At 36.3% G+C, this 13764-nt stretch overlaps 1 pseudogene across 1 annotated transcript; it reads left to right on the top strand.

Moving 5' to 3' along the window:
• Nucleotides 1–469: 469 nt before the first annotated feature.
• Nucleotides 470–1100, top strand: LOC308645845 (olfactory receptor 7E24-like; annotated as a pseudogene). Its single transcript has one exon. The product of its transcript is annotated as an olfactory receptor 7E24-like (transcript).
• Nucleotides 1101–13764: the final 12664 nt, after the last annotated feature.

The following is a 13764-nucleotide window of genomic DNA, read 5'->3' as shown; positions in this document are numbered from 1 at the left end:
TTAAATGTTTTTTAACTACTTTCTTACAACACCATATAAGGTAGTTATATATTATACCCACTTTACAGATGTGGAAATTGCCTGTGTGAGTTTTCATTATACCTGTTTTTTTTTTCTGTTTTGCATTTCCCCCAATTCAAGCATAGCAAGACCTGACAAAGTAATGAAGCAGGTTATCTTCATGTAACTAAAGTAAGAGGATTTCAATCCATGTTTCAGTGAAGACTGATAATGCTCCTCAACTTCTAACATTGTTCTAGTCAATGCCTCTAAAATGGGTGTGGATAGAAGAGCCTGCAATAAAGAAAGAGGCTAAGAAGATTACAATTTCCACACTTGAGTACTTTTTGTGTATAGACCTCAATTGTGAATACTTAACTAGAATTTAAATATATACAGGGTGCTGGGTGCCCATTTATGTTTTTGCTTTTTTCCTACCCTTTTTTCTATCTAAAGGTGTTCTAGCACTATGGAAACACAAAATATAACACACATTTCAGAATTTTATCTCATGGAATTCTCAGATGATCCAGAATTGCAGCTTCTCCTCTTTGGACTTTTCCTGTCCATGTACCTGGTCACAGTGCTTATGATCCTGCTCATCATCCTGGCCATCAGCTCTGACTCACACCTCCACACCCCCATGTACTTCTTCCTCTCCAGCCTGTCATTGGCTGACATATTCTTCATCTCCACCACAGTCCCAAAGATGATTATGGATATTCAGATTCACAGTAGGTTCCTTTCCTACGTAGGCTGCCTGACTCAAATGTCTCTTTTTGCCATTTTTGCATGTATGGATGATATCCTTCTAACTGTGATGGCCTTTGATTGTTTTGTGGCCATCTGTCACCCCCTGCATTACTCAATCATTATGAACCCTTGATTCTGTCTGTGGCTTATTAGTTTTAACATCTTTTTTGTTTAGCCTTTTGGACTCCCAGCTGCATAATTTGACTATCTTACAATTTACTGACTTCAAGGATGTAGAAGTTTCTAACTTCTTCTATGACCCTTCTGAACTCCTTAATCTACTATGTTCTGATATCATCTCTAAAAACATTGTCAAATATTTTGTTGTCAAATATTTTCCCTTTTAAGGCTTTTTTTTCTCTTATTATAAAATTATTTCCTCCTTCTGAAATTCCCTTTCTCAGGTGGGAAATTTAAAGCTTTCTCTACCTGTGGTTCTCACCTGTCAGTTGTTTGCTTATTTTATGGAACAGGCTTTGGAGTGTACCATGGATCAGCTGTATCACATTCTCCCAGGAAGGGTGCAGTGGCCTCAGTGATGTATACTGTGGTCACCCCCATGCTGAATCCCTTCATCTACAGCCTGAGGAACAGGGACATTAAATGTGCCCTGAAGAGAGTTTATAGCAGAACAGTCTAATGTCAGAAACTACTGCATCTGGTTGGGACCTATTCAAGCATAGCAAGACCTGGCAAAATAATGAAGCAGGTTATCTTCATGTAACTAAAGTAAGAGGATTTCAATCCAATAAATTATATTTATCAGTAGACTTATGTTTAAAATACAGCAAAGCTAAACATCTGGTCTGCACCAATTTAGGAAGAATGGCTGAGGTCAGAAGAAAAGATAAAATAAAAAGTGGGTGCAAAATAATTCAGCACAGATCTCCCTCTTTTTCCTGTTCTAGGATATCCTTAAGGCTGTCCACAACTCCTTCATTCTTGTAATTATCCCACTTGATTTGATCAGTTCTTGATTTTATTGCTAATTAGGAAACTGAAAAAAGTTTAAAAATGTACCTGAGATGTACCTTCCATTAAGATCTATGAACCTCTGTTTAAAATATTCTGGTCTCTGGGAAGCAATGAAAAAGATTAGTGCATCTTAACTCTGAGATCAACAACTTACTTTTTTTTTCTTTAAGCAGGGTTTGAAACTAGGTGCATTGATTCTACTGCTTGGTGCTTTAGATAATAAATTTCAATTCAGCAACTTACTTTTGACTGCTGTTGGCTCAATTTATTATTTCGTGGACATAGAGCAGGTTGTTAGTGTCCCTGAGATTCAGCTTTATCATCTGAGTTGAATTCCAGTTGACACAACTGCATTGAGTATGGATTAAAAAGATAATGGGTGATGTGTAATAAATATGTGATCAAAGTATAAAATAGAGACAAATGTGAGATAGCTATTATTAATAATAAGTGTTATCATATCATTTAACTAAAATGTCTTGCAACCTGAAGTTATTGCATTCCAATTTCTATAATGTTGCTCTTTAATTTGGTCCTCAAATAAGTGTATGCTGTGTATTTGCAGAGAAATGATTAATTCTCTTGAATTTCTGATTTCCCAGAGGCTATACCATTTGTGGCACCATGGACAACAAAAATTAAAATGTGCATTGAACATCAAATAGGCTATTGCATTGTACACAAATCCTAACCATAATTGGCATGGATGCAACACATGTGGTGCATTCCTGAGTGTACTCTCCTCCTATTCAGGAATGTGCCATAGAATAAGGGGCAAGATTTAACGTGACTATGCCTGTGTCATGGACACAAATCTCCTGTTCTTTCACTTAACAACATCTACAGCATTCAATTATTCCAACTGTGCCAGAGATTTTTCAAAAGCAGTAAAAAAATCAAAGGAGATACAAAGAGAAGGGATAGGAAAACCTTGTTGCTTGGGATGAGACACATTGTAGACTTTCAATATCATTCTAAATTTCCAGTGTCCCTTGACAATTATATTTATCAGTAGACTTACTATTTCCATAGTGATTAAATTCTACATTTAAAAAAAAATAATGTCAAAATATTTATTTGGCTCTAAACATTGCTTATGTGCCACATATTGTGTGGTGATGAGGAAGACACTAAAGAACAGCTGACCAGAGAGGTGGATGACAGAGTACAGACTTCAGAACTCAATATTGGACAGTTGGAGACAAGAGAGACTTGGAGTTTGATTATTAGAGTCGGAAACAAGTACAGAATTCCTTGATCCTAAACCTTGACTAATGGTGGGGTCAGAGGGGAGGAGTAACACAGACAGGAAGAGAGGGAGGAAAAGCACATGGCTTACCTTCTTTACAGCAACTGGAAAGAAAAGCAGACCAAGTTAAAATAGGACAAGAACAACAAACACAGTGCAGGAGATTAAGCAGTTTAACCCACATGATGGACTAAAGTTTCACCAGGCATGGCAGCCACAACCAGCCAGGTTCCCTAGGAGAAATTAAATTAACACAGCTTCTCCCCACCTTCAGATAGCAACAGATGAGACCTAAGGGCATATCTCTGAATGGGTTGTCTCAGTCATCCATCTAGAGGGATCTTGTGGGGGATGACTATTAGCTGAAAGTTACTGAACCCCACTCCCTCTCTCTGTAGATAAAAGCGTTGGGATGGAGCTGATTCTCAGGGAGTGCCAGGCCTAACCCAGATGCTCCACACAGTCTCTGCAGGAGCTCAGGTAAAGATGGGCCAAATGACATGCTATCCCCATTATGGTGACAGCTAAAACCCCATTGAGTGGCACCATTTATAATGGAGGCCATGGATAGTTCACAAAAAGTCTCAACCTATAGGCAACTGCCAGGTGTTTCAACTGCATCACCCTGAATCAGTGCCAGTGGAGGGAGCAGGTGTCAACGATTAACAACCGTGGGATGCAGGCTGGCTACCCACTGTCTATCACAGACACAGGGACAGTACTTCAGTCACCTATATCAGCCTCATTGGAAGATTCTGTACTGCAGACAGCCTTCACCCACAGGCCCCACAGGTGCAAGTGGCCACCAAGTGCTTTTATATGACTGCTCCAAAAAGTCCCAGCTGAGGGCAGCAGGCACCAGCGATTCACTGCCATGGGCACCAGGAACTCAGATGCAGGTGGGCCAACTAACTCTATACCTGAGTCAAAGAGATGGTACCCTAGGGATCCACGTCAGCCAGGGGGAAGGCTTCTGCACCACAGAACAAGCACAGACAGCCCCAGATAACAGGTCTCACACTTTCAGACAGCCACCCGCCTCTATGATTCTTTAAAGAAACCTCTTTGGAGGTGAGTAGGTGCACAGTGTCCCATAGCAATCAGTGTGACAGCCTTAAGCACTGCACTGGATCCAGTAGAAACAGCCAGAAGACACAGCACAGCCTCCTTCAAGCATGCAGGCTCATGCTTGCTTTCTTGAAGGGCTAATGAACAAGAACTGGCTGGTGATAAATATATAGCAACCAGGGAAGTAGCTCTTGTGCCCCAGCACCTCTAGCAGGATACAAAGCTGAAGAGTGGTGGACATTTTCTAAAGGTCCCAAATCCTGATGAAATCCAAACGAGGAAAACTCAAAAAGAAATTTCTCCACTTTGGCCTGGATTATTATAATTAGCTCTAAAGTCAAATTTGACCTTGCATATGCTATTCTTCATTCTGGATTGATAAATGTACTAGTATTTGACATTGTGTCCATAACCCATTTGATTGTATTTCTTCTAATGTTTTATCTCTATTTAAAGTATTAACTGTATTTAAAATATTAACTGGAATCACTCTATGTTCATTTTCTTGGAGTAGTTTATTTACACTTGTTTTTCTTAGTTTCTCTTTTCCCTCCTAAATTACTTGCAGCTGCCTCAAATCCATTCTCAATCCATAATTTTATCTTTTTACCTTGGTGTGTATTATTCTTCCCTATCTTTCTTTTTTTTGCCCATTTTCTCCTCCCCTTTTCAACCCCTATGAAATGTATATAGTAATTGTACTGTCTTTAATAGATTATTTATCAATCTACTCCAGAGCATTACAAAAATTGTATACCTGGTTTAGAGGAAGTATGGAGACTATTTTCAGCAAGTTTTGTTTTCCCTAAGGTTGATCAGCACATGACTTTGACCTTAAGTATTTAGTAAACAGGGTTTAGTGCCTTCTCTCAAAGTGGTGCTGATACTGGGAAGAGCAGAGGAAACCTGTTGAATAAAGTACCAATACCTGGATATTCACCAAGTCCAGGGCACATAAGACAAAGAAGCTCATGACGTGTGAATGGAAGTCATATGTGGATTTTTCCAGGCATGCCTCCACCCCCAAAACACATTTTAAAAATTAATGAATTATATATATATTGGGGTTCAGTTTAATACACATACATGGAATATTTGCTCCATTTCTGTGCTCAGTACCTCTCTTTTGCCTTCCTGTCTCCCTCCCCCATTCCTCTCCTCACTACTGTACTGGTTTTCTGTTTATTTAATCATACTTTTAAAAAAATTAGTACTCTACAGATGTACATTAAGGTGGAATTCACTGTGGTATATTTATATATGTACATAGCATAATTTTGTTAACTTCATTCCCTCCTCTTTTTTTTTTTAATTTTGGTCTAGCTTCTGCATATGAGAGAAAACATTTGACCCTTAATTTTCTGGGTCTGGTTTATTTCACTTAGCATGTTCTCCAGTTCATTCATTTACCAGCAAATACCATAATTTTATTCTTCTTTATGGATGTGTGAAACTCAATATGTAAATCAATTGCTTTCCTATGTGCCAATAATGACTCTGCTGAGAAAAAAAAAAACAGGAAATTTTTCCCATTTATAATAATCTCAAGGAAAAACCATTTGGGAATAAGTCCAGGGAGATACGAGATCTCCACAATGAAAATTTTAGAATACCAAAGAAAGAAATTGAAGATCTTAGAAGCTGGAAAGAACTCTCATGTTCTTGGAGAGACAGAATTAATATTGTCAAAATGGCCATACTAATAAAAGTGCTATACAGATTCTGTGCAATGCAATCCCCAATATCAATAACATTTTTCACAGAACTAAAAAAATACTTCTAAAATTCATTTGGAAGAATAGGAGACCCAGAACAACTAAAGCAATCTGGAGAAAAAGGTTGATGTTGGGGGCATCACGATACTGGACTTCAAATTATACTACAGAGGTATAGTAACAAAACCACCATGGCATCAGCACTAATGCATACATGAAGACCAACGGAATAGAATAGAAGACACAGAGACAAATATAAGTTCCTGATATTCAACAAAGGTGCCCCAGATAATTCTGTAACAAATGGTGCAGGGAAAGTTGATATACATATGCAGAAGAATGGAACTAGATCCCTGTCTTTCACTCTGCACAAAAGTAAACTCACAAAAGTTGGTGAGTGACCTAGGAATTAGACCCAAAACTCTGCAATGGCTAGAAGAAAACACAGGCTTAACATTCCAACATATTGATACAGGCACTGACTTCATTTACAAGACTTCTAAAGTGCAAGAAATAAAACCAAAAATCATTACATGGATATAATTAAATTAAAAACTTATTTACAGGGACTGGGGATGTGGCTCAGCAGTAGAATACTTGCCTAGCACATGAAAGGCCCTGGATATGATCCTCAGCACCACACAAAAAATAAATAAATAAATAAAGTTATTTTGTCCAACTACAAATAAAAAATAAATATTATACAAACAAACAAAAACTTATTCACAGCAAAGGAAGGAAGAATGTGAAGAAAGAGCCTACAGAATGGTAGAAGATCTTTTCCAGCTGCTCCTCTGACAGGAAATTAATATCCAGAATATATTACAAACTCAAAAATCTTAATAGCCAACACTAAATAACCCAATTAATAAATGGGAAAAAGAGCTATATAAGCACTTCTCAAAAGAAGAAATACAAATGACCAAAATATGTATTGAAAAAAATGTTAAACATCCCTAGCCACCAGGGAAATGTGAATCAAAACTACATTGACATTTCCTCTCACTTGTATCAGAATGACAATTATCAAGAATAAAAATAGTAATAAGTGTCGGTGAGGATTTGTGGAAAAGGGTATACTCATACATTGTTGGTGGGATTGAAAATTAGTATAATCACTCTGTAAAGCAGTATGGAGATTCTTCAAAAACCTAGGAATGGAACTACCAAATGACCTAGCTATCCACTCCTTAGTTTTATCCAAAAGAACTAAAATCAGTATTCTATAGTGATACAGACATATCGATATTTATAGAAGTTCAGTCTATAATATTGAAGTTATGGAATAAGCACAGGTGCCTGTCTATAGGTGAATGAATAAAAAAACTGGTTGCTGTATACATATGTGTATATGTATATGCACATATATGACAATAAATGTAGGTGATTAATAGTTTTAATTGAATATTTATAAATTGTGGTTAACATACTGTTCTCTATCTACATATATGTAGATAGAGAACAGTATGTTAACCACAATTTTGAAAAGATTTTGAAGATTTTTGAAAAGATTTTTATTAAACTTACAAGTTAAATGATGCCCCTCTCTCAGGTTTTGTTGTGTATTAGTTAAAGTGCTGGAAAGAAAAAATTTATATTGTAAAAACAAAACCAAAAACAACCCCCCCCACAAAACTACACTGAGATTTCATCTCATTCTAGTCAGAATGATGATAATCAACAATATAAATAATAATAAATGCTGGTGAAGAATTGGGGAAAACGGAACTCATATGCACTGTTGGTGGGACTGTAAATAAGTATAACAATGGTGGAAATCAGTATGGAGTTTCCTGAAAAGAACCATCTTATGACCCAGGCATACCACCCCTCAGTATTTATCCAAAAGAATTAAGATGAGCATACTCTAGAGATGCATGCATACCCATGTTTACAGTAGCAAAATTAATATGTATGTGGAACCATACATATGTAATGAATTTACATGTGTATTGTGAATGATACACAATTTATGTATGTGAAACAAGCCTAAGAGTCTGTCAACAGATGGATGGATAAAGAAAATATGGTATATTGTACACAATGGAGTTTTATTTAACTGTTAATAAGAACAAAATTATGCCACTTGTAGGAAAATGGATGGAACTCAAGAACATCAGGTTAAGTGAATCAAGACAGACTCTTAATGTCCAGGGTGGTTTTGTCTTATGTGTGAAATCTATAGATAAAAAAGGGAAAAAGGGGGAGAAAAGGGGATCTCATGAAAATAGAAGAGACACAGGTGTGGGAGAGGAAGTTGCTCAAGGGAAGGGAGGAAGAGAGGACTAGAGAGGTACGAGGAATTGAAACTGATGGAATCATAAAATGTACATGGATGAGCATGCCGCTGTGCAACCAACTACTATGTATAATTATTCACCAATGAAATAGTAATTTAATAATTTATCATAGTAAGAGTGGAACTGAAAAGTGTATGAGTTTTTAAAAAAAGAGAAATGAAAGAAATGAGGAGTAACTATGAACTTTTCATTAGTAAAAGGTGAAGAACATTTACTGATATTCATTTTCTCCTCCTCTTCTTCCACCATTAATATTAGCAAGTCCTTAGAGTTTGTAAAAAGTTGTAATAATTTGGCTAATTATGAGCTCTGTGCATTGAGCCTCCAAGACATATAATGGTCAATAATCAGCCAGTGCCTGCAGGTCTTCAGTTTGATGGCTCCAGTCCAGTGGGCTCCACAGCTGTGTCTCCTCCTTCCAAAGTTGTTTGCATCAGAAAGCTGCTGTCTGAGGTTGTGTTGATATTAATCCTGAAGGTGAAGCAGGAGGTCATTGCACACCTGGCAGGGTGTGCATCTGCTCTGCTGGGTCATGACCTCCCAGATGCACAGCATGAGTCAGTAAGTGCTGCGGGAGATGAAGAATGGAAGAGGGAATGTCCAAAGCATTGCTTCCTCTTTGTCAGGAGAAGCATGCAGTTTGGGTAGCCAAGTGGGAGAATAACAGAATACAAAATTGCAGTTATAAGGACTGTTTATATAATTAGTTGTAATGAGAACAGCAAAAATCTCATTCAGTTTTGCTTTCCTTCACACTGATTCTAATTCCAATAGATTCTATCCAGGAGGGGAGAAAAATCCATCCTTTTAAACTGTGTTCTAAGGAATACAGAAGGTTTATGAAGGTGTTGAGAAGGATGAGTATGAGTGTTAGGATAGTATCCCTACATAATGAGCTGTTACTGAGAGATTCCCAAGTTCAACAAGGTGCTTAGGTATGTGTTCTACATAGATTCTTTCATCTGCCAAGTCTTCTACAAAGTTTAAATTCCACATTATTATATTTATAGAATAGAAAGGAGCACAGCTGTTTATGTAACTTGTATTAGGTGTTCCCGTTGAACACACTGAACCCATGTTTGATTGAGCTGTCTGGTTACTGACTCAGGACATTGAGCAGGAGAAGCTGGACAGGTTGTCTCCTAAATAAACCTGTTATTTCCCTTCCCTGTCACCCCAGATGAGACTTCTTTCTCACTAGGCACTACTGACTGGGGGTGTATGGTATATTATAGTATAGATTAGTATGTGGCACCTGGTGCCACAATTTAGGAAGAGTGGCTTAGACCACAGGAAAAGTCTACAGAAAGAGAAGACACACAACCATTCAGCACAGATCTCTTTCTGGTACTTCAGCCACCATCATCCTCCTGCATTCATGTAACCAGCACACTCAGTCTCAAAAGGAGGTATAAGCCAGATGTAGTGGCATACACCTATAATCCCAGAGGCTTGGGAAGTTGAGGCAAGAAGATCACAGGTTCGAAACCAGCCTCAGCCTTAGCAAGACCCTGTTTCAAAATAAAAAATGAAAAAGTCTGGAGATGTGGCTTGGTGGTAGAGTGCCCCTGGGTTCAGTCTCCAGTTCCAGGGGTGGGGTGGAGGGAAGGAGGCATGAAATCAGGTTGGGATTTCATTATTACTACTCAGGAAACTTATAAGTTAACAGTATACCTGAGATGTGCTTGCAGTTAAGACCTCTGGACCTTTGCTTAAAATATTCAGGTGGTTGGGAAATAATAAAAAATATTAGCAGATCTTACTGAGAGCTTGGCAATTTAATTTACTGCTGTCAGTTCCATTTATTATTTTTTGAACATAGGGTAGGTTGTGAGTATCTCTGAGATTCAGCATTGTCATCTGAATTGATTTCAACTTGAACCAGTTGTTGAGTATGGATTAAACAAAATATGGGTAGTATGTGATTAATATGTGACCATATATAAAATAAGGCAAGTACAATTAATACTTATTATTGGTTATGGTAAGTATTTTCTTTATATCATTCAACTAAAATATCTTGTGGTTAAAATACTGTCCTCTAACTACATATTATATAACAGTTCCCACTTGGGTAAGTTGAGAGGTACAAGAATTTTGAAAGGATTGTCGTTAACAATAAGCTTACAAGTTAAATGATGTCTCTCAGGTGTTGCTAGGTATCAGTTAAAGTGCCAGAAATGTGTGTACTACAGGGAGAGACTTAAAAGCACATATTGATGTCAAGTAGGCCATTTAGGAGCAGTAGATGTTGCATTATTTACTACTTAGATGAATCTTAGGGATTTCTTTGGCAAGTTTTAAGAAAAAATATATGGGTTTTTAAATCAATATTGTCATGGAAACATTAACAATAACATCTACCTATCAAATGACTGTGACTGCCTTTGGGGGAGAGCTGTGAAGGAGAATTAAATCATGCAAAGATAACAAGGACTCAGATTTCACCATCAGTGGTAATTCAAATCTTAATATGCTTTTAGTTATGAAGCAAAGATTCCTCAGTGCTTATATTTCAAATTGGTATTTTATTGATGATAATTTTAGGTAATGTTATTGCACCATTTTTAAGTGCCATAAATTATTCTTAGGCAGTGATTCTCTATCCTGGTTTAACCCACTTTGTCTCATCATTCCCAGTTGTGAAACATGTAGAAAAGTTAAATATGGTATATTAAATAAAAGTGTAAGTATATCATATTAATAATATAATTTAGTATAATATCATATTGCATTAATCATAATTTATACAATAATATATAAGCCCTGGATTATTATTTTTAACCTATTTTAATTCACCTGTGTCAATTTCTTTGGAACATTTGCATAACTGAAACTTCGGTTTTCCAAAAACTGTATATACACATATTCTGATGAAGTTGATTTGGGCCTAATCCAAGGGTATCTAAATATTTTAAAATTTACACGGGTAAATACACAGATATATGAGATTCAAGAAACACTATTTAAGCAATTTCAAAAATTTAAAAATTTCTTATAACAACATTATAAGTTATGTATTTATTTATTTTCCCCATTTTTTTCATATGGGAAATCTGTCCCCATGTGTTTATAAATCTGTCCCCAGACTTTTGTTGTTTGCCTTTTATCCCAATTAAATCCCAGTAACGCCTGACAAAGTAATGAGTCTGAGTTTCCCTCACATAGCTAAAGTAAAAGAATTGATGTGAAAATGTATATGTAAAAAGGTTGGCATTACTATAGTGACACAGCCACACCAATGTTTATAACAGCTCAATTCACAATAGCTAGTCTATGGAACCAACGTAGGTGTCCCTCAATAGATGAATGGAAAAAGAAAATGTGATATATATATATATATATATATATATATATATATATATATATATATATATATCACATACACACACATATGTACATACACACACACATATATACATACACACCCAGATGCATTCATACACTCAATGGAGTATTACTCAGCTTTAAATAAGAGTGAAATTATGGCATTTTACAATAAATTGTTGGAGTTAGAAAATAACATACTAAGTGAAATAAGCCAATCCCACAAAACCAAAGACCAAATGTTTTCTCTAATATGCAGATGCTAATTCGCAATAAGGTGGGGGGCACTAGGGAAGAACAGTGTTACCTTAGATTAGGTAGAGGGAAGTGAAGGGAGAGGAGGAGATGTGAGGATAGGAAAGATAGTAGAATTAACATAAATTATTACTGTATGTATATATGTGAGTGCATGACCAATGTGATTCTGCAACATGTAAACTCAGAAAAGTGAAATTATGTCCCATCAATGTATGGTATATCAAAGTGTATAAATGCATTCCACTGTCATGTATAACTAATTACAATAAATAAAATGAATTAAAAAAAAGGTTGGGACTGAAACTTGGCTTTGGGGTATCCCCGGTGCTTAAGTTCTCATCTGTGAGAGGATTTATGATTAGAGAAACAGTGAAGCACAGCAGCAGGCCACTGTAGATTATAATATGAACAGTGCAAAGAGCTGTTTTCCTCACTAGATGTTTATGGGGTTGATTCCAGTGTTATGGTATAAAATTTAAAAAAAACATCCAAAGTATTATAAATTTTTATTATTTAATCAGTGTCAGGTGAAGGGTACACTAGTGCCACATATCTGGTCTATGATGGCATTGACTGCGTGCAGTTGCCCAAACCATATTTAAAAAAAAATTAAGTTTGTCTAAACCAAGGATAATAGTAATATAATTAGTGATTCTTTTTTTCCTTTTACTGAATAATTTCATTTTTTGAAAAAATATATCTTTAACAATATTATTTTTATCTATGTCATTGTGTGTATTTCTTTTTTTAATTTTAATTTTTTGGTTCTAATTAGTTATACATGTCAGTATAATGCATTTTGAAACATCACATATAAATGGAGTATAACTTCTCATTTTTCTGATTGCACATGATGTGGAATCACACTGGTTGTGTAGTCATATATGCACATAGGGTAATAAAGTCCAATTTATTCTCCTATCTTTTCTACCCATGTATGCCCTCCCCTCCCTTCACTGCCCTCTGCCTTATCCAAAGTACTTCTATTCTTCCCTACCACACCCTCCCCTTATTGTGACTTAGTGTTGCATATCAGAGAAAACATTTGGTTTTTGGTTCTTTGGGACTGGCCTATTTTGCTTAGCATTATATTGTTCAGTTCCATCCATTTACCTGCAAATGCCATAATATCATTCTTCTTTAAGGCTCAGTAGTATTCTGTTGTGTATGTATACCACATTTTCTTTATTCATTCATCTGTTGAAGGGCACCTAGGTTGGTTACATAGTTTAGCTATTGTGAATTGAGCTGCTGTAAATATTGAAGGGGCTGCATTACTGTAATATGCTGATTTTAAGTCCTTTGGGTATAAACTGAGGAGTGGGATAGTGGGTCAAATAATGTTTCCATTGCAAGTTTTCTGAGGAATCTCAATACTGCTTTCCAGATTGTTTGCATCAATTTGCAGTTCCACCAGCAATGTATTAGTGTACCTTTTCCCCCATGTCCTTGCCAACATTTATTATTGCTTGTACACTTGATAATTGCTATTGAATGATTCATAAAAGACAAACAGTATTATACTGAGAACTTAGATCCAAAAAGGAGGGAAATTAGAATACATAGAAGGACAGAATCCTGGAAGAAAACTGGCCCATAAGTATGTGTTATGATTATGAACTATCAATTTAGTGTTTCCAATATGCAGTTTTAACCCTTATGAAGTGGTTGATATATATTCTGCATTATAGGAATTTGTACCATTGTCTTAGAATCAGACTGCTTTTTACTTTACCTTAATTAAAATGAACTTTATTTCTAAAAGGAGAAAACGTATTTCTCACACTTTTTTTCCCCAGAGTTAATCTGTATGCTACTGTGACTGTGAACTTGTTATACCTGGTGTTAGGGGCCTTCTAACATTGTTCACTTGAGTGTATTTAGGAGGGTAGGTTAGGTGTTGCCCACTCATGTAATCCTAGATCCTCAGGGGTCTAAGGCAAGTTAGAGACAAATCTGGATAACTTATCAAGACCCTGTATCAAAATGAAACAAAAAGGGGCTGGGTAGGTAGCTCAGGGGTAGATGGCTTGCCTAGTATGGGTGAGGCTGTGGGTGGAATAATAATAATAAAAAAGTAGGTATGTACAAGAGGAAGTGAAGGATAGAAAAACAATAA

The sequence above is a fragment of the Spermophilus citellus genome, assembly GCF_964194105.1.
Source record: "Spermophilus citellus genome assembly, chromosome: 3".
Taxonomy (NCBI): Eukaryota; Metazoa; Chordata; class Mammalia; order Rodentia; family Sciuridae; genus Spermophilus; species Spermophilus citellus.
Note: the sequence above shows the minus strand (reverse complement) of the source record. Positions and strands in the feature narration are given on the sequence as shown.